Source organism: Peromyscus maniculatus, chromosome 2, assembly GCF_049852395.1.
Source record: "Peromyscus maniculatus bairdii isolate BWxNUB_F1_BW_parent chromosome 2, HU_Pman_BW_mat_3.1, whole genome shotgun sequence".
NCBI classification, from domain to species: domain Eukaryota; kingdom Metazoa; phylum Chordata; class Mammalia; order Rodentia; family Cricetidae; genus Peromyscus; species Peromyscus maniculatus.
In genome coordinates, this window is record NC_134853.1 from 6,485,514 (window position 1) to 6,512,710 (window position 27,197).

The 27,197-nt window shown below is 46.7% G+C and overlaps 1 protein-coding gene and 1 non-coding gene across 4 annotated transcripts in view; one reads left to right on the forward strand and one right to left on the reverse strand.

Annotated features, from left to right (window-relative positions):
* Positions 1–27,197, reverse strand: part of Slco5a1 (solute carrier organic anion transporter family member 5A1) — a 147,125-nt gene that overhangs the window by 99,186 nt on the left and 20,742 nt on the right. The gene's annotated exons all lie outside the window — the stretch shown is intronic.
* On the forward strand, positions 21,552–21,655 carry LOC121827780 (small nucleolar RNA U13). Its single transcript, XR_006070077.2, has one exon. It is a non-coding gene; the product is annotated as a small nucleolar RNA U13 (small nucleolar RNA).

A 27,197-nucleotide genomic window follows, 5' to 3' on the forward strand; every position in this document is an offset into this window, starting at 1 on the left:
CTCTCTCTCTCTCTCTCTCTCTCTCTCTCTCTCTCTCCTTTTTCGAAAGCAGGGTTTCTCTGTGTAACAGCCCTGGCTGTCCTCGAACTCACTCTGTAGACCAGACTGGCCTTGAACTCAGAGATCCACCTGCCTCTGCCTCCAGAGGGCTGGGATTAAAGGCATGCGCTGCTGCTACCACCACCCAGCTCAAGCTGCAACTTCTGAAAATGCAAATTTTCAGGAAAAAAAAATGAGAGAACCCAGACTGGGAATGCCACGGGAAGGGTTCCCTGTTTGAACGTAAAATGCACACAGCCGTGGTAGAAGGCAGCGGACTTAGCTGGCAGCGGGACTCTGTCGTCTGCCTGCATACAAAGTCAAGAGTTACAATGTCATGGAGATTTACACTGGGTTCCAGAAAGCTGTTGAAGTCAGGCAATGTACAGCAGGGTTGGGTTCCCTGCAAGGAAGCCCTAGCAGTCATTGCATAAAGTTGTGAAGGGGGAACCTAAATTGCAGTGGAACCCGTGGGATGTTGGACATGCCGGGACCATGGCCTCGTCACTGAGGGAACTGCAGCACAGATTGGAACCGACTCAGCAGAAGGCTCGGTGTGCTGTAGGCAGGAGAAGAGGAGAAACAGGGTTGCCCAAGTCTGTTGGAGCTCATGTGATGCCGCAGCCCCAGATGGTGGAGATGGAGTTAGAGGATTTGGTATTTTGCCTGCTGGGTTTTGATATTGCTTTGGTCCAGTCTTTGCTATCCTCTCATGCATCCTGTTTTACTGAGAATGTTTGTTCCATACCAATGTATATTACAAGTGCAGGACCTGGTTTGTTTGTTTGGGGGGGAGTTAATGATTTAGCTCACTGGTAATATACTTGCCTAGGTTTAGTTACACACACACACACACAATCACACATACACAATCACACACACACACACACCTACTGACTGTCACTGTAATGGCTAAAACTAAAACAAGGGTTCATGGCTAATAAATTGCCTTTGGTCTCAGAAAAGACTTTGGATTTGGGGCTTTTAAATATTTTTTAGAACTGTTAAAGTGGTGAGTGGCGGGGAGGGGGGGTAGGGCTCTTATAGGTGACTAAATGAATTTTGCATTAAGAGATAGCCATGATAAACATTTGAGGACCAGTGATCAAATTTCACAGTTAAAAACAATATATTTTGGCATATTTGGGTTCCCTTTAGGTTTTCCTTTTCCTTTGAATTGTATTATTTTATGTATGGGGTATTTTGCCTGTGTGGATGTCTGTGTAACCGTGTGCACAGGGCTAGCTGAGGCCAGAAGAGGGCATCAGATACCCTGGAACTAGATCCTGAGCTGCCATGGGGGTGCTAGGAATTGAACCTGGGTCATCTGGAAGAGCAGTCAGTGCTCTTAACCACTGAGCCATCTCTCTAGCTCCTCTGGTTGACTTGTAATAGTTAATCCTTATTATCAGTTTGATAGGATTTGGAATCACCTGGGAGACACACCAGAACGTTTCCAGAGGGGTTTAACTGAGAAGGGAAGTCTCAGGCTGAATGAGGGTGGTGTCATCCCAAGGAATGGGATCCCAGACTTAATAATAAAGAGAAGAGGAGACTGGGCTGAAGACCGGCAGCTCTATTATTATTATTATTATTATTATTATTATTATTATTATTTTAAGATCTATTTTTATTTTATGTCCATTTGTGTCTTACCTGCATGTATGTCTGTGTCAGATCCTCTGGAACTGGAGTTACAGACAGTTGTGAGCCACCATGTGGGTGCTGGAAATTGAATCCCGGTCCTCTGGAAGAGCAGCCAGTGCTCTAACTGTTAAGGCATCTCTCCAGCCCCCATCTCTCTGTTTCTTAACTGCAGGTGCAGCATGACCAGCCACTTCAGAGTCTCACCCAAGCCTTTCCCACCATGGTGACCTCAAGCCCTCAAATTGTGACCCAAAATAAACTGTGACTTCCTTGTTTTTCTCAGAGCAACAAGAAAAACAACTGACATATTGGCTAGCTGACAGCAGAAGGTGGCCTGTGGTCATTGGCAAATACTGGCTCTCATAATAACTAAAGGCAGACTGAAAGACAGAGGGAAAGGCAGGGCAACAATGAACACTCAGTAAGTGCCTTCACTGCGCTTTCCATTCTTTTATTTTTATAAATGCTTTTATATCACATTTATTTATTCAGTGCGTGCGTGCGTGCGTGCGTGCGTGCGTGCGTGTGTGTGTGTGTGTGTGTGTGTGTGTGTGGTTACACACGTACCATCATGAATGTGTGGAAGACAGGAGACAGCTTTAAGAGCCAGTTCTTTCTTTGACTGTGTGAGTCCCGGAGATCAATCATTTCCCTGGTGATCCGTCATGCTGGCCCTCTATAAACACACACACACACACACACACACACACACACACACACAAACATGTAAACGCAACAACCAATCCTGCCATAGTACTTAAAAGAGGAGTTGAACTAGTTATTACTTTGTAAAGAAATCTGACCTTTGAAATGCTAAGGAATATGCACCCAACTCCCAAGATACATAAGGCATGCATATAACCCAGTGTCTGTCTAAGTCAAAGCATTCACATTTCACCATGTAACCTTCTGTGTGATAGAAATAAATCCGTGAGTGAGATAAAACCTTAAACCCAACAAAATTCAAAGTCAAATCATCAGAAACCATCAACCTCCCACTAGTGTTCTCTCCCAATAGGAAGACAGCCGTCTGTACAATGGGCAAATAACACACAAGGAATTGCAACACTAAGCCATTGTTTTTTATACAGAAAATCCTGAATTACCACAGAAGCAGATAAAATCTTCACGGCAAAGTCATTTTAGGGTGTTCCCGTGAACTTGTGGTGTTACATTTTCCAGTTTACTCATATGCCTTTTCAAGCTCTTGGGGGCACTTCTAGAATAGTCTCACTTGACAAGGCATTAATTCTGAGAACTGGCTAGAGAGAACAGAGCTGTCATGTAATATTTAACAGTTCAAAATGGGAATTTAACAGTTCTAAAAGTACCTAAGGAGCTAGCATGTAAAAATGTCAACTGGGAGCACCAGAGTTTGCTCTTTGGGAGAAGCACCAAGAATGTCCTGAATCAAGTGACATCATTGTCCAAGGTAGACCCTCTACCCATTTTAATCCATTCTCAGCACACAGACGATCCCTATTTTATTAACTCCACAATCCAGACAATTTCCTTCAGCTATAATATTATAGAAAAATCTCATCAATGACAAATACGGGACCAAAGGGGAGAGAATGCACTATGAGGACGTAAAAAAACCATTCTAAGCTAGGCATGGTGGGAGGCAGGGGCTGGCAGATCTCTGTGGATTCGAGGCCAGCCTGGTCTACATAGTGAGTTCCAGGACAGCCAGAGCTACACAGTGAGACCTCGTGTCATACTGTACATGGCAGGCTTTGGTGCTTAAAAGCAACATTTAACTAATGTCTGCACCACCTCTTTATAGCTGCCACGTGTCGTCACAGCTCAATGAGAGAAGTTTTAGTAATGTACTCACCAGAAAGGAATTCTGGAAACAACCAATTATTCATATCCCTGAAAGATAACCTTGGGACAACAAGATGGTTCAAGATGCTGCCATGCCCAACGTCCCGAGTTTAATACCCAAAATTCACATGATGGAAGTCAAGAGCTGACTCCACAAGCTGTGCTCTGACCTCCACGTGCATGCATGGTGACATACACAAACTCACATACCCACATATGTGCATAGACCCACCACATAAATAAACATTAAAAAAAAAACATGAAATTAAGAAAGTGGGCCAATGGGAGCGCTCAGCAGCTAAAGGCACTTAGTCAAGCCTGGTGACCTGAATTCAACTCCCCAGCCCCACACAGAGGACAGACCCAGCTCCCTCGGGCTGTCTTCTGACATACACGCTCATGCACTTACAATACATAAAAATGCGCACAAATAGTTAAATAAATGTAACAAAATCTTGTTTAAATTAAATGACCTTTTTTTCATAAGCTATCAAGCGCACAGACACATACAACAGCAGGAAAAAATACCCACAAGGCTTGTGGAGAAGGGGGAGTCCTTGTGAACGTTGGTAAGAATTGAAATTAATATAGCTATTATGAAAAACAGTGCTGAGATTCCTCAGCAAACCCAAACAGAATAACTATACGGCTTAGTGTCCTAGTTAGGGTTTCTACTGCTGTGAAGAGCCACCATGTCCGTGGCAACTCTTACAAAGGAAAACATTTCATTGAGGTGGTGGCTTACAGTTGAGAGGTTTAGTCCATTATCATCATGGCGGGGAGCATGGTGGCTGGGAGCTGGCGGTGTGCAAGCAGACATGGTGCTGGAAGAATTCTACATCTTGATCCAAAGGTAACAGGAAATGAACTGTCTCACTGAACATGGCTTGAACATATATGAGATCTCAGAGTCCACCTCCACAGTGACACACTTCCTCCAACAAGGCCATACCTACTCCAACAAATCCATACTTCCTAATAGTGCCATTCCCCTTGGGGGCCATTTTATTTCAGACCACCACACTTAGTATTCACAATACTGGCTATATATCCAAAGCATTTAAGATCACTATGACAGGTGAATTATCATGCTCATTGCAGCATCATTCATGAGACAAGACATGGATTCAGCCTAAGTGTCCGTCAGTGGCTGAAAGAGAACAGAGTTATCTTGCCGCACAACTTCAGAGGTCTCAGTTTATGGTTAGTTGGCTCCATTGCTTTTGAGGCTGTAGTGAAGCAAAAGTATGATGGTGAGGAGTGGGTGGGGAGCAAGGGGACCAATCTTAGGGGCAGCTCGTAAGCAGTAGGAGAGGAGAAAGAAAAGAAGGGGAGGAGGAGTGGTTCCTAAAGGGCACGCCTACAATGACCTAACTTCCTCCACTCAATTCTACCTCCTAAAAGGTCTACCGTCTCCCAACAACGCCATAGGCTGGTGACCAAGCCTTCAGCACAAGGCCTTGGGAAGGCACTGAAGACCCTAACCATGACACTTTTGACTGAGTTGTACTCAGCCACTGAGCTTGAGAGAAACCATTAGCTTCACAGATAAGATACCCTTCAATATGTACATGTGCTTATACACCACCATAATTAACAAGACTGCCTAGGCTACATAACATGAGGTCATGTCTACAGTCCTTTAGCCTAAAACCTTAGAACAACATGTGTTCTGGAATTCAATTTTTCCCCCTTTCACAAGTGTAACAATTTAATGAGCCATCCTGATAGGAGCTTGGAAGACAAGAATGCTAAAAGAAATGTAGACAATGGAGACCAAGTTCATGAGAATTCAGAGGAAAACAAAAACTCCATCAGGTACTTGGCTTGGTATCATTTGTGTGATATTTTGTCCAAGAATCTGGCTTCATTTTGCCCATGTCCTGAGGACCTAAGTGAAGTCAAATTTAAAGATAGTGGACTAACTTGTTTGGCAGAGGAAATTTCAAGACAGGAGAGAATTCAGGCTGATGCTGAGAAAGCAGCTGTAATTGTTAAAGATCAGAACCACTGAAGACCCAAACTCATTCAAAGGGAGAGAGCCTAAACTGGTACAGAAGAGGTTCTCAGCTCTGCAAAGGTAGCTGCCTGCTAAAGTGTTTCCCCAGTCAGCACACAGCTGTGGTCCAACGGGTCCAGGCTACATGTCAGTCTGGCAGCAGAACTTGGCAGTTATCCAGTGGTACTGTTTTCCAAGGCATGAAAGATGCAAGATTGAGAGGGCCGTGAGTCCTTGTACCACAGTGTTAGAGAGCAGCTGAGAGTGGGCAGCGGATGGCAGGTCAGAGTCCCTACAAAGAAGCCATGATAGATGGGAAAACCCACCCACTATGAGGAACACCAGTGCCTGGGCTGGGATCTGGACTATAAATGGAGAAACAGAACTGAGCAGCAGCATGCGATCATCCCTCTCTACTTCCTGGTTGTAGATATGATAAGGTGCTTCAGGCTCTTGACACTGAGTTCCCAGCCAAGATGGACTATATCCTCGCCTTATGGATCAAAAAAACCCCTTTCTCCCTGAAGTTGCTTTTGTCAGAATATTTTACCATGACGACAGGAAAAGAAACTAAGACACCATGCCAGCTCAGCTTGAAACCTACCAGCCTGGATTCTATCTCCTGGTGTTCGTCATAAACATATGACTAGAAGAGACCCAACTATTGTATGTGAGACTGAATGATGTGATAATAGCACCTTGTATCTCTTGTGAATAATTCTTCCTAATTATCTTGTTATAAACTGATTATCACACCATGATATTAATTTAGTTTTAATAATAAATCAGATACAATAACATCATATCTGAGCATTTTATTCTATAAGTAAGATGCTCTCCCACTATATATCTTAACTGTAAAACAAGGGAAGTACTTCAACCAAATTCATAGCTTTAGTATAATCTAAGCTTATCTCCCCACAAGAATGAATGTCTTGGCTGTAGCCAGTGTCTCAAGGTATGTTCCTGAGATGCCAGATGCTAAGTCAGGATTTGAGAGCAGAAAGTTTGAGAGGATTGTAGACTATGTACTCCTGTCTTTAGGGATTCTCCACCCAGTGTTGACACACCCAAATGTTTCCTCTCTAAGGCCCCAAATGTTTATTTACTTGGACATACTTGATAGACTTTAGAACTTTGTACAGATGTTCATTTCGAAGTAACACAATTATTCTGCTGTGGGAGGAATGGGTCAAGGCCTAATGCACAATACACAGGCCCTTTTGTCAAAGAGGCCTTTCTTGGCCACATCTCAGCCACAGCACAGCACAATCACCCTCAGCCAGTCTACGGAGTATACCTATGTTATGAATTTGGATGTGAAATATGATCACGTGTTTGAACTTGGGCCCAGGCACTTCAGCGTTTGGAAGGTTGTAGAAGCTTTAGAAGATAAAGTCTTGCTGGAGAAGGGGGTCACTTGTGCGCACAGATAAACACAAGGGGGACCAGGAATGTTAGACACACAGTGTTGTCTTGTCAATGGAAGAGATGTGTAACCTCTTTTCTACCCAGAAGGCTGGGAATGGATACGGTTAATAGCCTGGTGACCTCTGTGCTATCTGTAGGGCCAGACTGCATCTGGCTCCAGACTCTTACGTTTATCTCAGTTTTTCTCCCTAGACTGATGGTTCTCAACCTTTCTAATGCCACAACCCTTTAATACAGTTCCACATGTTTCTGTGACTCTCAACTATAAAATTATTGTTCTTGTCACTTCATAAGTATAATTTTCCTACCATTATGAATCATAATGTAAATGTCTGATATGCAGGATATCTGATACAAGACTCCTGTGAAAATGTTGTTCAACCCCAAAGGGTCATGACCCACAGGTTGAAAACCACTGTCCTCGGCCCTTACCTTGAGCATTGTTTCTCAGTCAATAGAACCCATCTTCATGGAAGAAGTCACGTGTACTTTGAAAAGAGTTTCAGTGTAATCATGTCTTCAGCTTGGTTGTACACACAGGATTGAGTTCATTATCACCAGAAAACTTTTTTTTCCCCAAAATTGTGCTGTGCTTAAATATGCCTAAAATAAACTGCCCAGGGTCAGACTCTGGAAGTTTGAACCAACACCAGCTACTGAGTGTTGAACCAGATTTCTTTCTTGCCTCATGGGGATCAACACTCTGATGGTCCTGGTGTTTGTGGAGATGCCCCACCCCCTAACTGGGGGCAGGCCTTGAGACTTCTAGCCTAGCCCCAATTCCTGTCCAATCTCTACCTCCTGATCTACCCAGATATGAGCAAGCAGCCTCCAGCTCCTTCCAAACCCCCAAGTAATTCGCCACTATGCCTTGCATGATGGACGAGGGCTTCAAATCACGAGTCGAAACAAATTCCTCTCTCCTTGAGCTGCTTCTCATCGGGTACTCGTCATAGCAACAGAAAAGGTAACTAATACATCTGCCCATTCATTTTGTGTTCTGTGAACAGTTTCGACCCAGATTGCTCAAAACCGGATGTGTAAAAAGTGGTGTTAGACAAGCAACACACCTCACTCGCCCCCCAAATCCTGGGAGAATCAGCCTAGAAGTGGAAAGGTACGTAAGATCTCTTTGATGTCATTACGGGATGAGTCAGGAATGCTGAGGGTAAAGATCAGCAAGCCTTTGGAATTGGGGAAGGAAGCCCCTTGACATTCGGAGCCTATAACTCAGAAAGGCTGAGCCAGCAACTGTATGAGCAGAACCATGAGGAGCGAAGGCTGAGACCAGGTATGACTTCGGGGTATCTGAAGAGATCAGAAAGCTGTTCACAAGTCTGCCACTATACAACAGTGTTCCCTGCCGACTTCCCCTACATCTCATAAGAGGGAACAAAGGACTGGGCCTTCCCTGTTCCCCTGACCATCAAAGGACTCATCATCCCCTGACATCAAAGGCAGCTTCCTGTATCAGCTCCTCCCATCCGAACACCCAAGGTTCTCTGATCACATCCGGTGCTCTCCCCCTCCCCACTTGCTGGGACTCTGTCACCAGCTGCCACCCAGAAAGGGCCAGTCTTGAGTGTTTCAAGGTAAATGTGAAGGAAGCAGAAGCGAAATGTGACAAGGACACACCCATAGCCAGCGGAGCATGATCTGTCACAGGAACAGAGACAAAAAAACGAAAGCATGAAACCTCCATAAAACCAGAACTGGAGCAGTTTCCCATGTGTACACTCCAGAAGTTCAACACGTGCATGAGTTGAGTCAGAGATGACAGATTTCGGAAATACTGAGTTGTTAAATTACAGGTGCTATTTATTGTGCTTTGCTTGCTTAGAACAAAAAATATTTCACTCAGGCTACATGTTCAATACATTAAACAGCTGAGCTGAAGTGTTTGTCTCTTTTCATGCCCACACTGCCACTCTGCTCATCCTCATCTGACACATGGTAAGCACCCACCTTGTGCCAAGACTGTTAGGGACACAGGGGACATAAGAAACAGCAGCTTCCCACAGGAGCTCATGCCTAGCAGGACATTAACAGGTCATTAACACAGAAGCCCTGTCACTGAAAACTTCCTAATTGGAGTTTACTACACTTAAAAAAATCCAACACTCAAGCTGAGCGGTGGTGGTGCATGCCTCTAATCCCGGCACTCAGGAGGTAGAAGCAGGTGGATCTCTGTGAGTTCCAAGCCAGCCTGGTCTACAGAGTGAGTTTCAGGACAGCCAGGGCTACACAGAGAAACCCTGACTAAAAAAAAAATCCAACACTCAACACTTTGATGACCTTCTCTAATAAGTGAATTTCTAAAGGCTTGCTTTGGGGGATAGTCAAGCAAATATTGATCTGGCTATTAAAACAAGTCCACATTGTCAGGATAAACAACAGTATAAATAGAGAAATCAAAAATAAAATCAAGGACAAAAGAATCTAAAGAAAGATTCTCTCTTCACATTTTTTAAAACAAAAGAGAATAGAGGAAGTTTGGTTCGGCTGTTTTTATCCAACATCCCATTGATGGCATTTAGGTGTCAGCAAAGATAAGCCTCACCAGAAACACTGTGACTTAGTTAAGGGAAGGAGGCAGGCATATAAAATATTAAAAGGCATGGAATAGTATCATTTAGCTGCCAGAAAAATCACAAGCTTTCATGAGCCTAATGGCTGACTGAAACAGATCAATGCTTCTGCAATTTGCCAAGGAAGAAAAGCTATGAAGATTTCAACAAGCACACTCCTAAGCAAGATCTTGAAAGATGAGTCAGATCCGGACACAAAGTGTTAGGAAAGCAAAGACAGTTGTACAAAAATACAGTAGGAAAAGACAGAAAATAGAGAGAGGTCTGCTTGGGATAGCGCAGAGAATAAATATGGGAGCCTTCAAAGCAAAGCAGGACGCTGAATTTTACCCGCCATGCCAAAAAAGGCTTAAGAAAAAAAAAGTCTAAAATGAGCTTTTAAGAACATTTGTCTGGTTTCAAGTTGTAATTATTAAAAGGAAATCAAGAACAGCAGGCTGCCAGAGAGATGAAGGGTCACCTAGGAAGAAGGGAAAGAGGGCAATCCCGAAGGGAGAGGGGGGGAAGGAGGAAAATAATCACACTAAGGGTGTTTGAAAAGGCCACAGGAAATCAGTGTGTGTGTGTGTGTGTGTGTGTGTGTGTGTGTGTGTGTGTGTGTGTGTGTAAATGAAGTTATGCCATTTGGGTCAACAATGCTATCCACAACAGCCACTGACTGTCTTACAAAAACCTCAGTACTAAGCATGAAGAAAACCCTTTTGAGTTATGTATCAGGGACTAAAGAGATTCCTAAAACAATACAGGCTACTGCTACTGCCTGGGTTGCCTCCCAGAGGTAAGTATTGTTAAAGATACCATGTACTTCAGACATGTGACTTGAACTATCAGAGATAGGTCTGAACTGAAAGTCTATCCCCGCTAAGGACTAGCTTTCAGAGCACCAGAAGGTACTAGAAGGTACTACCCATGCTGCCAAGGAGGAGAGCAACCAATAGCCCTATCCAGCTGCAATGCCTGTGAACCACAACAATGACCAGCATGGCAAGATATCCCTGCAAGATATCCCTAAAGGTGTGATAGTGGCATTTATAGCCTGGTGGTAATCAACAGTTGTCTAATTGGACTCAAGGCTCACTCAACAGAAGGAAATCATGCCTGGTACTGGAAAGATACCCAAGTACCCAGGGCTAGTGAGGTTATGGGTCTTAGAGGAGAACTTTCTACCACCACTTTACTAAAGCTGAATACTTCCTCGTTGCATTCTTTTTATTCATTTATGTATGTATGTATGTATGTATGTATGTATGTATGTATGTATGTATACAGTGTTCTTTGTGGTGGTATTGTGTTCCCCAAAATATTGTGTACCTTAATTAACTTATCTGGGGTCAGAGAACAGAAAAGCCACTAGTTAGGCAGTGATAGCACACGCCTTTAATCCTAGCATTCCAGAGACAGAAATCCATCTGGATCTCTGTGAGTTCAAGGCCACATTGGAAACAACCAGGCTTGGTGACTCACACCTTTAATCCCAGGAAGCAAGCCTTTAATCCTAGGGAGTGATGGTAGAAAGCAGAAAGGTGTATAAGGTGTAAGGACCAGAAACTAGAAGCGTTTTGGCTGGTTCAGCATTTGGCTGGTTAAGCATTCAGGCTTTTAAGCAGCAGTTCAGCTGAGAGCCATTGGGATGAGGACACAGAAGCTTCCAGTCTGAGGAAACAGGACCAGCTGAGGAATTGGCAAGGTGAGATAGCTGTGGCTTGTTCTGTCTCTCTGATCTATCAGCATTGACCCCAATAACTGGCCTTGGGTTTGATTTTATTAATAAGAACTTTTAAGATTCCTGCTACAGTTCTTCTATCTGCATGCATGCCTGCACACCAGAAGAGGGTACCAGATCTCATTATGGTTGTGAGCCACCATGTGGCTGCTGGGAATTGAACTCAGGACCTCTGGAAGAACAGGCAGTGCTCTTAACCTCTGAGCCATCTCTACAGCCCTGCCTCACTGCATTCTTAATACTTATCCTTATACACACAGATAAGTGGAGCAACAGATGAAGACCTTTACAAAACACTACAACTGGTCAAAATATTGAACTGACTATGGAATCGATCCCCAGAACCAAAGGATACATCTGGACTATAACTCTTGCGTCTCAGGCTCCGGAGACACCTCAAGAAAGCGGGCAGAAGACTGAAAGAGCCAGAAGACCAAGAAGTCTGTTGTGAGATTGTGTCTCCTAGAAATGATAAGTTTTACTCATGATACTTCAACAATATGGCTGCCCAAACAGGTCCTGAACAATGATAGCACCAATAGCTAATGTTGAATAGGAAACTTCGCCCCTAGACAAAGACCTATAGGCAAATAACACCTGCTGAAAGAGGGAGACTTTGTCCTCCCCAAGGATGAACCCCCTAATTCATTATCTAATATCAAATGGAAGCCCTGAAATCAAACACATGGAAGCAACACTAAATGGACTCAGCAGGCTATATAGTTACGTGTCTGTGTGTTTATACATATATGCAATAATAACAAAGAAAAAGAACCCATGGATCTGAGAGGAAGAAAATGAGCTAGAAGAGACATGGAAGGTGGGGGGAGGGGAGGAAAGGGAAGGAGTGATGATGCAATTTATTTTAATTTCTAAGAAAATTAAAAATATATACGTATGGAAAGTAAAACAAAGGGCAGGAGAGCCCAGCAGCCCAGGTGTGAGGTGGTGAGATCAGAGCTAAGCTGGGATGGTGGATGGGTGTGCGAGAAAACTTTAGAAGAAGAAAGTGGAAAACTAAGTAATGGGACCAAGAGATCACATGACCCATCTCTATTATCTTTTTGTTTGTTCTTTATGCTCTTTAACTAGAGTAACACACACACACACACACACACACACACACACACACACACACACACTGCCCAATATTTTTTCCAGCTCCATCCTAAATCTTGTTTTTATCCATGTGTATGTATGTGTACTCGTGGAGGCCAGAGGATAGGTCCAGATATTGTTCCTCGGGGTCCGTGTGTGTGTGTGTGTGTGTGTGTGTGTGTGTGTGTGTGTGTGTGTGTGTGCTTGTGGAGGAATGAAGTTCACTTTGAGCATCTTCCTTATCAGTCTTAATGGTTTTTTTTCTTTTCTTCTTCAGGACAGGGTTTCTCTGTGTAGCCCTGGCTTTCCTGGAACTCACTCTGTAGACCAGGCTGGCCTTGAACTCACAGAGACCCACCAGCGCCCTCTGACCAACTCGATGCGCTCTTGCTCGCAGATGTCTCCAGTCCTGGTGGTGGGAAGGACAGGGCAGGTGCGTCATGGTGAACAAGAAGGAGAGGGAGGGAGGCCTCTGTGTCAGCCTTTCTCCTTTCTCCCCCTGCAGTAGTCAGACCTTTCCTGTTCAGAGAGCCCTCTCGGGTGGTTTTTACTTAGCTTGCCGGCACTTCTCAAGCTAATCAGAATGACGAGGAAGAACTCAGGCCTGAGAGCCGTACTGATTCAGGTCTCCTGTGTAGGCTGCCCTTTGCCCCCTCAGGTACCGACCACACTTTGAATGATATTCAATTGACAACATCCCAAGGTGCAGACTCAAATACAGCTGCTTTCAGTTTAAGTCATTAACAAACACCCCTGTGTCTTCCCCAGCCACCGACCCCCGGCCCCTGGAGTTGAAGCAGATGAGGCCAGAAAATACCCATTTAAAGTAACTCCAGCTGGCAAAGCACTAACCAACTTGGATGTTAATCCAAGAGTTTTTACTTTTTTATTTTATATTGTTTTTATGCTTCCAAAAAATTCCTCAGCTATCACCGGGTGTGCCCCCAGCGCAGGTGAGGTGGAAGCAGGAAGATCGGGTGTTCCAGGTTATCCTTGGCTACACAATAATAAGCTTGAGGCCAGCCTTGGCTGCATGATACCGTAAGCCCACCACGACCACCCCCAAAAAGAGGAAGGGAATGGGGGAAAAGAGAGTCCGCCATACCCACAGAGTAAAGAGATAAATGTCACAGGCATGAGCGACTGCTTATATTCAAGTCAGCCATGAGCTTCTGACAATGTGTTACAACGTTTTCCCACACAGTACATTACCACAGAACTTAGTCTTTATATGTTTCTCATCTTCTTCACCAACATTCTTATGATTTAGAGTTCCATACCCGCAGACAGATTGTATTTTAATTACTTGTCTGGGAAGACTTCATTTGCAAGCTACAGATAATCTCCATGGAAGCATCTGATGAATGCGTTTTTATGTGTCTCTTCCAGGGTTTCCTCTCTAGCCTAGCTTACTCAGTAGTCATTGTTCATAGTTCCCTGAGGGCCCCCAAGGAGCAGGGAGTATGTAAGCCCCAAATACATACTAGCAAGACATCAGAGCACAGTCCGAAACCTAGTCCTACAAACCCAGGTCCTTGTTATTCATCTCTGTCACCCGAGTCCCTTAAAAGGCACATCTCAATAGATCAAGATTTCCCAAGTGGGTTTCCAAGAGCACCAGCCTCTGAGGTGGTTGTGGGACTAAAAGTTTCATGGTCATGTAACTTTGTGTCTTAGTCATCAAAGATGCTGTGGTTTAGACACAGATGTCCCCACAGTTCCCTGTATTGGAAGTCAGGTCCCCAGTGTGGTGATCTTAAGAAGTGTTGGGACTTGGAGAGATGGCTCAGCAGTTAAGAGCACTGACTGCTCTTCCAGAGGTCCTGGGTTCAGTTCCCAGCAACCACATGGTGGCTCACAACCATCTACAATGGGATCTGATGCCCTCTTCCGGCATACAGGTGTAAATACAGATAGAGCATTCATATACATAAAATACATAGATAACTAAATCTTTCTTTAAAAAGTGTTGGAGCTGGGTAGCACATGTCTTTAATCCCAGCACTTAGGAGGCAGAGGAAGTTGGCTCTTCATGGGTTTGAAGCCAGCCTGATCTACAAAGTGAGTTCCAGGACAGCCAGAGCTGTTACACAGAGAAACCCTGTCTCAAAAAACAAAACAAACAAACAAACAAACAAAGTGTTGGGACAGTTTTGAGGTAGAAGTGGAAAGTTTTTAAGTCATGTGGGACATTGTCCTCAGAAGGGATTCACACGGCTTTCATGGGACTGCAGTCTCCTTCTGGTCTTCTGGCTCACCGTGAGATCCCTTCCTCACACGCACTCTGAGTGACTCTATCCACCATGGGGTAACAAGCCAAGGAGGCCCTTGCCAGAGCCTGAGCCATGCTGCATGGATTTTCAGCTGCTAAAACTGTCAGTTAAATTGGAAAATTATCATCTTTATAAAATTGAGTATTTTATGACAGCAATTTTTAATAGGCTTAATACAAAGGGATGAATTAAAAACTGGAGGTTGGATGAACGAAGAGGAAAGAAATTAAAAGGAAAGGAGAGGACATGGCTGTTCCTAGGTATGGTGCAGAAAGTTTATTATAGATATGTTGGCGAGCATAGCCAGAGGAGATCCCAGAGTAAACATCACCAGACTGAGCTGGGCTGGGTGGGGAGAGGGGGAGGGAGAGGGGAGAGAGGGGACCAGGCGCAGCAGCCAGGAGAGCAAAGGTACAAAAGAGGAGGGTAACCAAAATGTCTGGATTATACGGGGAAGAGCCTCTTGGGGAAGGGCAGCCCAGTCCCTGGTCTGGAAAAGTTTAGTGTATGGGGCGGGATATGCCAGCCATACCCTATAACAAGTAGAGACTGAGGGATGCTGGGAGAATCTGGTGGCCAGGTCAGCTTTGGTATGTTAAATAGGCACCTCAGCCCTTTGTGCCAGGGCTTGAGGCTTCACCCTGATGACACCATCGGTTCATGAACTTTTTGGTTAGAGACTGTTTTCAAGGACGAGTCTGATTCTTCTGTTGCCTTCTCTGTCCCTGCTCCTGCCATTTACTGCTTCAAGACTAGACTCCTTTCTCCTGAGTTTGAACACACCCAACGCCTCCTAGGCTCTCAGACCAAGCGCCTGTCAAGAGGCTCACCTCCCCCAGGAGGCCTTCCCTGGCCACCGCTCTATGGCAAAGTGTCCCCTTGCTTTTCTTTCCGTCATAACCCACATCCCTGCAGAACATAGCACGGTGTGCCTAGCCTCATTTTGTGAGTTTTAGTGCATATAAGAAAAAAGGCAGAATAAAAACGAACCCCACTTCCTAGAGAACCACTTTAAAATTCAGCCTTTTGACCAGGTTCTCCATAACCTCACACACACATTTACCATCTGCCAACTGCACTAAAATCGGGTTCCTGGAGACAGGAGCCCTGGTCGTGTGTCACTGTACCCCAGCTACTTAAACACTCTCAGTAACAGGACTCACTCTGCCATTGCTGACTATAAAGACTGGATGCTGTTGTCACGCTCTGGCCTCTGTGCCTCTGGCTCTCTCACTGGGAATGCAGCTTCTCAGGCCCCACCCTCGAGCTGCTGTCGGAATCCCCAGGGACCCCGAGGTTTGCTGATGTCAGAGCTCCTGTCCTAAGACATCTTCAGGATAAAGCAGCCACAGAACTCTAAAATGTCCTTGTTTGTGAGCAATCCCTTCTGCTACCCAGAGCATCTGACGGAGAAATGAGCAAATCTCCAGTTTCGTTATTCCTAGGATTATCATGTATAGCAACACACTGCTTTCCCCGCCAATAGAAATAATGCTTTAATTAGGACACAATGTCCCACTGAGAATTAATCAGCTTATCAGCTACCACCAAACACTCGAGGGCCAGTTTACCATCTGCCATACCAAAAAAAAATCCTTCTTATCACAAGCCAATCATTTGGTTATATTCTCAATGACAATATAGAAAACTTGGTTAGTTTTAATATAGAGAAACACTCAGGAGAATAATGTATGGTCACATTTATTTACTTTTATTTCCCATCAACTGCAAGTTGGCAATGGGTCAATCTTTTACTTATTTATTTTTTAATGGACGACACCAAATAAATGTCATGAATATTGTGTACGAATCGAAATGCCTTCTAGGGCATTCTACATCCTGACAGGAGTACAGGGCCAAACATGCCCAATAAGTCCTGCTTCTTGGCCCCTTCTCCCCCTTCCCATCACATGACCCTCTCCTTTTCTGGCCTGGTCCCACTCTTCAATCTAGGTGGACCTCAGGAGCAGCAACTGCCATCCTGGGCTACAAGGCTCCTTCCCTCTTGGAGGTTCCACAGCCTCCAGCAGTGGGCCTGGCCACCAGCCACAGAGCAGCCCTGCACGGCATGGTCCCCCACCCTCTGCACGGCATGGTCCTCCACCCCCTGCACAGTCCCCCACCCTCTGCACTGCATAGTCCTCCACCCTCTGCACAGTCCTCCACCCTCTGCACAGTCCTCCACCCTCTGCACTGCATGGTCCCCCACCCTCTGCACTGCATGGTCCTCCACCCCCTGCACTGCATGGTCCCCCACCCTCTGCACTGCATGGTCCCCCACCCTCTGCACAGTCCTCCACCCTCTGCACAGTCCTCCACCCTCTGCACAGTCCTCCACCCTCTGCACAGTCCTCCACCCTCTGCACAGTCCTCCACCCTCTGCACAGTCCCCCACCCTCTGCATAGTCCTCCACCCTCTGCACTGCATGGTCCTCCACCCTCTGCACAGTCCTCCACCCTCTGCACTGCATGGTCCTCCACCCTCTGCACAGTCCTCCACCCTCTGCACGGCATGGTCCTCACCTTCTGTACCTCGTCTCCTCAGGCAACCTCTAATTTCAAAGAAAGGGTAGTGGGACTTAGACCCTTCTTCATCTTCTCCCTATAGCCTTTCCAAAACATGAAACAAACCTCTGGAAGACTTTGTGAGAGTGTCTAAAAAGGTTTACCAGACAGAGGAAGACTCATCGTGAACGTGGCTGGCACCACCCTATGGCTGAGGTCCTGAACTAAATAGGACGGACAAAGCCGAGGACCAGCATCCGTCTCTTTCTGCTCCCTGATTATGGACACCAGGTGACCAGGCACCTCACACTCCTGTTGTCATGCCTTCTCCACCAGGACAGAGTCCACCCTCAAACTGTGAGGCAAAATAAACCCCTTCCTCCTCCTCCTCCTCCTCCTCCTCCTCCTCTTCTCCTTCTCCTTCTCCTTCTCCTTCTCCTTCTCCTTCTCCTTCTCCTTCTCCTTCTCCTCCTTCTTCTTCTTCTTCTTCAGTTTTTTTGAGAAAGGGTTTCTCTGTGTAGTTTTGGTGCCTGTCCTGGATCTCTCTCTGTAGACCAGGCTGGCCTTGAACTCACAGAGATCCTCCTGGCTCTGTCTTCCAAGTGCTAGGATTAAAGGCATGTGCCACCACCACCCAGCCCCTTTCTTCTTTTTTATTTTACAAAATATTTGTATTGATTATTCAGGAGTTTCACATAATACACACTGATCACACCCACCTCCCCATCTGCCTCTCCAACCTTGGGACCTCCTGCCCCCACCAAAAAAGAAGAAAAAGAGGGGGCAAAGTTCAATTTGCATTGCCCATATACTCACTGGAACACAGTCAAACTCCAGGTGACCAGCCCCCTAAAGAAAACTGAGTCCTTCTCCACCCCACCCCTGCCGGAAGCCATCATTTGTGGAGAACTACACTTCATCCTTATCACAGTTTTGAGGAGTTCTCTTTGATGCCTTTCTGTCTAGACTGTTACTTTTGTAGGGGAGGGGTATTCAGAGTCTCCTATGCCCCTCTTTCTCAACTGTGAGTCTGCAGTCATCAATACCATGGCAAAAAGTAGCTCTCTTCCCCTTTACAGTCAGTGGGGCAAAGATCATGGACTTCCACGTGGTTTCTGGCAACAGCATGGACCATGGACATCCACATGGTCTCCACTACGGAGTACGAGTTCCGCCTCTGTCCACCGAGCACTCAACCACTCCGTTCCTCTATCTCCCCCACCTCTCCATCACATGTTCCTTTGTTGTAGTGGCATCAGAAACTGCAGTGTGTCACACAGTATATGTTTTTGCCTAAACAGCTTGACATGCAAATATTCATTGCAGTGAGTCATTGGTCTGGTTCAAGGTTTCTGTTTTCTGAGGCACCATAAATACTGGACCATTGCCGAGACTCAACTTGGGTATTCTGCTGTTGCCCAGAGTCAAAGTGATACAGAGGCTACCAGGGCAGCAGGGGTAGGTTCTGTGTGAGCTCCTGGCTCCTGCACACCTCCTCCCCTCAGTAACTGCCTCCCCAAGGCTCCCAGGCTCGGTCTGTGTGCTTGTAGCCTGCAGGTGGGCAAGCAATATGGGCTGCAGCTCAAGCTGCTCCATGTTGGGGGCCAGCCAGCCTCCGGTGGGCTATGACTGGCCCTCTTCAGTCATGACACATTTATGAGGGAGCTCCAGGCTGCTGCACACCACCCTGTCCCCCAGTGCCAGCCACCCTGGGGTTCACCGGGCAAGGCACGATGTTGAGCTCATAGGCTGCGGGCAGCACCACTACCCCAAGATCTCCAGCTCCCAGCAGGGCAAGCAGCACAGACTGTAGTCTCGGCAGCTCCGTGTTGGGGGCCAGCTGGCCTAGGGCCTGGGGCCAGCCCTATTCAGTAATGGCAGGTTTCTGAGCGAGCCCCAGGCCTCCATACATCTCATCTCTCTGTTGTTGGTGCAGGCAGCCCCAGGCTCATCGGGCATGACCTTTGTGCTTACAGCCTGCTGACTGAGGGCACAGATTGGTCATTCTCCATGTGTGCCCTTCTATTCCGTCTTTCCTTCCAGTTTTGTGAGTCCACTTCTCAAAAGCATCTTCCCATAAGGCTTGCTTTTTTTTTTTTCTTCTTAGTTGTTCCAGAACTATTGTGGGCTCTGCAGACCCTTTTTCTGCTGTGACGTTTCTCTTCAGGGCCTCCATGGGTCTCTCAGACTCCTCGGAGCTCCAAGGTGGATGTTGATGGCTGCCATCATCTTTTCAAAATCAACCCTTCTTTCTTAAGTGACTTCTTATCAAGTGACAAGTGACAAGAAATCAGCTAAGATGGGGTAATATGTCAATCTGTGTTTGTGTGTGTGTGTAGGAGGTACACACACACACACAAATGATGAGGTCCCACTATTCAGCTCAGGCTTCCTCATGATATTGATCCTCCTGTCTCAGCTCCCCAAGTGCTGGGATTGTAGGTTATGTTCTCACACTTAGCTGAGGAGGAAGAATCGTGAGTGAGCAGTGTGAGGGGAACCTTGCCATGAAGGAATATTGGAAGGTGGGAGATGGGGGAGGGGGATGGTGGTCAGAAGACACACTAGCATCTTCCTTGTGGAAGCAGGTCACATACCAAATGAGTGTTAACATTGCCCAGGTTTCCATGTGCCTTTTGTGGGACTCTGGATCTCTGAGTTTAGACAATAGCATTCCCAAGAAAGTACACAATATAACCAGAAGCAAGGCATTTTCATTAGGCTCTATGACCCATACCTTAAAAATCAACAAGTAGTGGACTTGCTTGTAATTTCTGAATGTGCCCCCTGATGTTCTTTCTCTCTTAGTGTCTACAAATGACTTTCTCAAGGAACAGGCGGCTCGGTGTGAAAAAAGGAAAAGAAAAACCAGGAAAAGAAGGTTACTTGTTTCATGGTTATTGGCACTCTGGGCGGGAGGCTGCCCTCCACCTCAAGGAGGAGCACGTGGCCAAGCTACAGTACAAGTGAAACGTTACCCCCAGCTGGAGAGTGAGCCCCTGCCAGAGCCCTCAGCCTAAGGTCCTCGCCACACTCAAACACACACCGCCTACGGGAGACCACGCTTCCAGACCCGCGTTAGAGGTGCTAATCGCCTGGAGCTTCGTAGACTAAATGTAGCCAGCGGGCTGGGAACGCAGCTCAGTTGGCCAAGTGCTTAGCACATGAGTGCAAGGATCTGATTGATCCCCAGCACCCACATAAAATCATAATAATAAGATTATTATTATGTGGCCCACGCCTTTAATCCCAGCACTCGGGAGCCAGAGCCAGGCAGATCTCTGTGAGTTCAAGGCCAGCCTGGTCTACAGAGCGAGATCCAGGACAGGCACCAAAACTACACAGAGAAGCCTTGTAGCTAAAGTTTTCCGCCTTGCCCACAGTCAGGACAAATCTTTGTCACCCGCCAGTCCCACAGCCGCTCAGACCCAACCAAGTAAACACAGAGACTTATATTGCATACAAACTGTATGGCCGTGGCAGGCTTCTTGCTAACTGTGCTTATAGCTTAAATTAGTCCATTTCCATAAATCTATACCTTGCCACGTGGCTGGTGGCCCACCGGCATCTTCACATGCTGCTGGTCATGGCGGCATCTGGCAGTCAGTCCTTCTGCCTTCCTGTCCTTTTATTTCTCCTCTCTGTTAGTCCCGCCTATCCTTCCTGCCTAGCCACAGCCGATCAGGTTTTATTTATTGATCAATCAGAACAACTTGACATACAGACCATCCCCCAGCACAGCCAAGTGCAGACCATCTCAGACACCTGCACTCAGGCCCATGGTCCTAATCATCCTCTATGCGGACCTGCTGGGTAACGCCACAAAGAACCCAAGAAGGGCTCCCACAGGACATACAGAACATCCCACAGCAAAACCTTATCTCAAAAAACCAAAAAATAAAAAATAAAAATAATAATAAACAGCTGTGGTGGCACATGACTATAATCCCAGCATTGGAAGTTGAGGGCATGTTGGTCTCTGGGACTCATTGGCCAGCCAGCCTTATTTGCCAAGTCCATAGACTCAGTGAGAAACCCTATCTCAAAAACCAAAGTAGACAGCTCCTGAGAATGACACCTGAAGTTGACCTCTGACCGCCACATGAATGCACACACATGTGTACACACACAAACATGCAGCATACATACATGAGTAAATAGACACACACAGAGAAATAAATATATAATGTCAAAAGGCAGGCATTGACTGCTTCTCACCGGGGAGTGATAGCTGTCACTCAAGCTTTGGTCGCCCTTTGCGGCAGCCTTTGGCATAAAAGGTGACTTCGAGGGGCTCCTGTGTAGCTCAGTGGTGGAGTGTTTGCCCGTCATACGGAGGTCCCTCACTTCCAGCTCCAGCACTACCCAAATAGGAGGAGGTGCCTGTGAGTGCCGGAGAGTCCTGAGAACCACTGCTCCAAATCCTCTCGAGGATCCTCAGTCTGATGACTGTGTTTTCACATTGCCGTGGGAGAGGTGCCTCCCACAGTCCCAGTCAGCACATCAGTGCGTTCCCCGTCTCATATGGAAAAATGGGAACGGGAACGCCTGTGCAGACCATTGTCCCCTAAAACACAAGCTGAGTTTCAGAAGATGACTGGAGTCTAGCCACACCTTCCCACTACTAGACTGCTAGCAACCAATTTTCTTTAAATACAGCTTGAAACAAGACAGGTTTGCTGAAATACACACAGAAGCACACACACACACATACACACACACACACACACACACACACACACACACACACACACACACAAAGGAAACGAAAAAGAAAAGAAAGAAAAAAAACCTCTCGTGGGAAAGTCCCAGGAGCTGGTCTCTACCAATGTACTGCTTCCAGCTTCCTAAAGCCCCAGGAGAAAGGGACAAGACGAAGCTCCTGCTTCCCTGTCCCCAGGGTGCTCACATTGGGGCTTTCCTAAACCCCAAGGTCCCAAGAGAAAAGCTTTTGCTGTTGTCATACCTTAAACCACTCGGTTTTACTAAATATTTGCAAATTAAAACTAGAAAGAAGGCAGAAGCACAATGAAGAAACAGCTGCACACCTGCTTTCCTTGAATGACAGGCTCTGTAGACAGCAAGCTCCACCCACAGTGGGGGCTGGGGAGGTGAGCCAGAGTGCACTGTGCAAGCATGGGGATCCGAGTTCAAATCCCCAGTTCCGACTTAGAAACCAGGCATGACCGCTTCTGCACCTGTAACCCCAACGTGGTGGAGGGCAGAGACAGGGGGTCAGTGGGATGTGCTGGCCGCCAACCCAGCTGTAGGTTCCATGAGAGACACTGCCTCAAGGAAATATCTCAGGGAGTGGTAGAACAGGGTGCCCAGCATCCTCTTCTGGATTCCACATGCCCACAAATGAGCACATGCCCCCACACACACACACAGAGACAGAGACAGAGAGACAGAGACAGAGAGAGCTTTAATGGTGTCCTCTGATTCCCAGACCAGCTCACAATGTTCACTGTAGCAGCGTTACAAGCCAAAAACTCCCAAGGCCTGCACCAGAACTAAAGTACCTTCCTGACATCCAAATAGTGCATGGCAGCCTCCCATCATGCAGCAGCTGCTGGGGAGTTAAAGCCTAGTCCTTAGCAGTAGTGGGAGACCCAGGGCTCCTCGTCATGTGAGTGTCAGGAATTCTCGGAAGCTGCCACGTGAACCTCTGTGACAGGTGAAAGCAGACTTAGAGACAAAGCCATATGCATTCCTTTGAAGAGAGTTTTTTCTGACTTTGTCTTGTAGGGTGGTGGTTTCCATCATCTGGGAAGCTCTCATAAAGGACACATTATATTTTCAGCGGGAGTGTATCCCTAATAAATTAGAGTTTGGCAGGGACAGGGGGCAAAAGTCTACATTTCTCAAGTGATTATGATGTTCACACACATTTAAGGATCATATTGACACACCACACAAGGTGTTGGACTGTTGTGTGTCAATATGATGAACAAGTGTATGGTGGTGAAATCAGAGAGAAAGAGAGGCAGAATTGTTCATGTGCTGTGGTAAGAGGCAGTTCTGAAGAAGGGAGGGCTGTGAGGAATGAGCCGATGTTGGTGGCCTGCTTGCCACTGGGAACCAGGGTGACATCCGGGCCTGGGCTGCCTGCAGCCATATCTGGGTCTTCAACAGCCAGGATCTGTAGTGGGTAGCCATTCCAGCTTTGACCTGGAAGTACTACTCCCACTGAGGCTTCGGTAACTGTCACACCTTCTAGGAGAGGACCCTGAAGACCCGAGATTCGGATGGGCCGGCTCTCTTGGTTCCTGGATCCTGGACACTGGAGGTAGACTGAGCAGAATTCTCTAGAGAGCGCCACTGGACTGCACTTCACCTTTCCTGGACCCTGTAACCTATCCCTTTACTTGTAAGTTACCCCACAAAATAAACCTCCCTTTAAACTACGTGGAGTGGCCTTAATATTGGACGCCAGGGTCTGTGTTGATGTCCAAGGCTTCAGTAACCACTGAAGGCCATGAGGATGACCAGGGTCTGGTCAAACACCCGAGTCCATGTTGGTCTCCAAGGGCCATGCTTCCACTGGAGCTATGCTAATCTGGATGGCCTGTGCTATCACCCGGCACCATGGTGACATCTGAGCCTAAACTGAGTCAAGGGGCCATGTCTGGGTCTGTGGCCCTTCAGCAGCCAAGGTGGGTCTGAGTCAATGTCCATGGCTTCTGATACCATCAAAGGCCATGCTGATGCCAAGGGTCTGAGCTGCTACATGGGGCCATGTAGGTATCCAAGGGCCACTCTGCTGTGGGGACTGTGCTGATCTGGGTGGGCTGCACTGCCTGGGACCATGGTGACATCTGAACCCAGGCTGCTACATGGGACCATCCATGTCTGGGTCCCTGGTCCTGTCACAATCAGGGTCTGTGATGTTCCGTGGCCCATGATGCCACCAAAGGCTACACAGATGCCTAGGGTCTAGGCTGCATCCTGTGGCCACATTGGTCTCCAAGGGCCATATTGTTACTGGGGCCTTGGTGTCATCTAGATCAGGGCTGTTGCCGAGAGCCATGTCTGGGTTCATGGCTCCACAGCAGCCAAGGTCTGTGTTGATGCCTGTGATTCCTGGTACCATTGAAGGCAATGCTGCTGCCAGGCATCTGGGCCCACCACCTGTAGCCATGTTGGTGTTCAAGGGCCTTGCTACCATGGGGGCCATGCCAATCTGCGTGGCCTGTGCAGACACATGGGACCATGGCCATGGGCCATGTCTGGGTCCATTGTGGGAGCCCATTTTCAGGTTCCTCATGGCTTTACCCAGAAGGTCTGCATAGAGAGGATGATTAGAACCACCGGCCTGAGTGCAGGTGTCTGAGATGGTCTGCACATGGCTGTGCTGGGGGGGGAGGTCTTTTGCTCCACCCCTTGGAGTCTCTATAAATACCCTGGGGCAGAGACAGTCAGGGCTCGTTGGAATAGGTTCCAGGCCCTCTTGTGGACATCCTTTATTTTCTATCTGTTTATCTCCACAATCTAAATTTTTCTATCTAATATTTCCTGCTACTCGAACTCAAGAAAACATTGGGGAACTGTGGGGTTGGTGGATAAACGCCCCACAGTCTGTGACCCTCCAGCAGCCAGGGTCTGGGCTGAAATCCATGGCTCGTGTTACCACTGGGGGTTATGAGAACCATGCATGTCAAAATCCAAGGACCATGATGAGCCAGCCCTGTCCCTCACTGGCTCCAGGGTAGCTGGCCCTGCCCCTCACTGGTCACTGTAGCAGGAGAGCCGGCATGCCCCCATGGGAGAGCTGACCCAGCACTTGGGAGAGATGGCCCCATCCCACACCACAGTCATGGGAGAGAAGGCCCTGACCCTCACCACAGTCGTGGGAGAGGGAGAGCTGGTTCTGCTGCTCATCTGAGGGGGGTGATCCCAATGGCCTGAACCGAGCAGTTCAACTACACCCAGACCCACCCTAACGGCTGCCCCATCTTTGACCTGCTGGAGTGCTTGAAGGGACTGATCTTGAAGAATGATAGCCGTGGGATCTCCATGACTCAAGGCAACAACAGGATATCCGAGAGAAGTTTTGATGGGGGCCCAGGGATGGTGCACCAGAAACCAGAGGCCTTAAGCCAGACCAACAACTCATTGAGATGAACATTTTGCAGTGGGGCTGAGTGGACAAAAGGGGTGTACCGCATGACACACCACAGCTCCTGACGCCACTAGGATGAATGAAGAGGTGTTGGAAAGATGGAGGAGCGAGGTGGGTTTATTGGTTTTCTTTTGTTTTTAATTAATTAGGGGGGCATACTGCAGGTGTGAGGGGCAGATGTGGAGGGACTGGGAAGTGAGCAGGATTGGGGTGCATGGTGTGAAATTTCCAAAGTATCAATAAAGAATTATGCTTAAATTAAAAAAAAAAAAAAAAAGAATGGTCCTACAGCTGGTGATGTTGCTCAGCTGGTCATGTGCTTGCCTAAATATACAAAGCCCTAGATTGGAAATCAGCACCACATAAATTGGGAATGTTAGTCCATATTTATAATCCCAGCACTCAGTGGCCAAGGCAGGAGAATCAGATATTCAAGGTCATACTCAGCTACATCGAGAATTTGAGGTCAGCCTGGATGTTGGAGCTGTTTGGGAAGAATTAGGAAGTGTGGCCTTGTTGGAGGAGGTATGCCACTGGGGGTGGACTTTGGGGTTTTAAAAGCCCACTGTCTTCCTAATTAGTGCTCCGTGTGTGTGTGTGTGTGTGTGTGTGTGTGTGTGTGTGTGTGTGTGTGTGTGTGTGTGTGTGTCCTACTTCCAGATAAGGACGTGGGCACTCAGTTGTTACACCAGTACCCTGCCTGCTGCCATGCTCCCTGCCCGGCTGTGAACGGACTCACCATCTGGAGCCCTGAGCTCCGTCAAACTCTTTATTCTATCCATTGCCTTGGTCACAGTATCTTCTCACAGCAACAGAAAAGTAACAGAGACATCAAGCCAGCCTGCCTGCCTGCCTCCTAAAGCAGGCAAGACCTTGCCTCAAAAAAAAAAATTTATTTCTTATTTTACCTATAATAAGACTGGAAATGCATCCATTAAGGAGCAGTGATCCCCTGTGAACTGTTTGACATGTTCTGAAACATGCCTTGGACATGGCTGCTCTGCATGTGGAGCAATCCTATGGAGTCCTAACAGCAAGTACAAGCTGTAGGAAAGCACAAGAGAAGGCCATTGCTAAGTCTCTTAGTACACTGCAAATTAATTCGCTGTAAAGAAACGAGGGAACTTTTAAATGATATCGATGCTAAAGAGTCTATATCTAATGAAAATTCCCAACAAAAGGACAGCGCATTAGAGACAAAGGATGATAGCAAACTGGGTGATAAAGCCGGCAATAAAACATCTGGGGGGAAATGGGTTTTTTATTGAGTAGCAACATTAGCAGACACAGTCACCTGAGAACGCGGTTGGCAGTGGCCTCCCAGGGCGCACTCCGAAACATTAATTCAGATTAACTCACATTAGAGCACTCAAGACTCTAAATCAGTAGGAGTGAATTAAAGCAAAGGGTATAATCAACCAATAATGTCCGAGGAGGCACTGGAGATCCCCGCGGGAGCCCACAGATTCAGCTGTAAGATTGCTCTGTGGCTTTGATTAGAGGATTAATAGCCCTCAAATTAATATCCCAGAAGATGAAGAAAAGGAGGAAACTCAAACATGAAAACGTCATTTGTTGGCCAGATTTTGTGATTGGTAAGAAATAAACCCCGAGATTGAACATACACTTTGGAGACATTCCTGGAAGTCATACAGAAAGTATGAGTGTGAATTGTCTTAGCTAAAGGAATCCACACCAAAGCAAAGAACCTAATTCATAGTCCATATAGTTATTTATGTTTAAGTTATTATTTAATTTATAAGAAGTTCACCTTTCTATCTGAAAATACTATGTATTTTAAGTTACTATTTTTTAGTCTATCGGTTTTTCTCCTGTGTGTGTTTGTTTTTTTGTTTTTGGAGACAGGGTTTCCTGTGTAGCTCTGGCTGTCCTGGAACTTGCTCTGTAGACCAGGCTAGCCTGGAACTTACAGATCCCCCTGCCT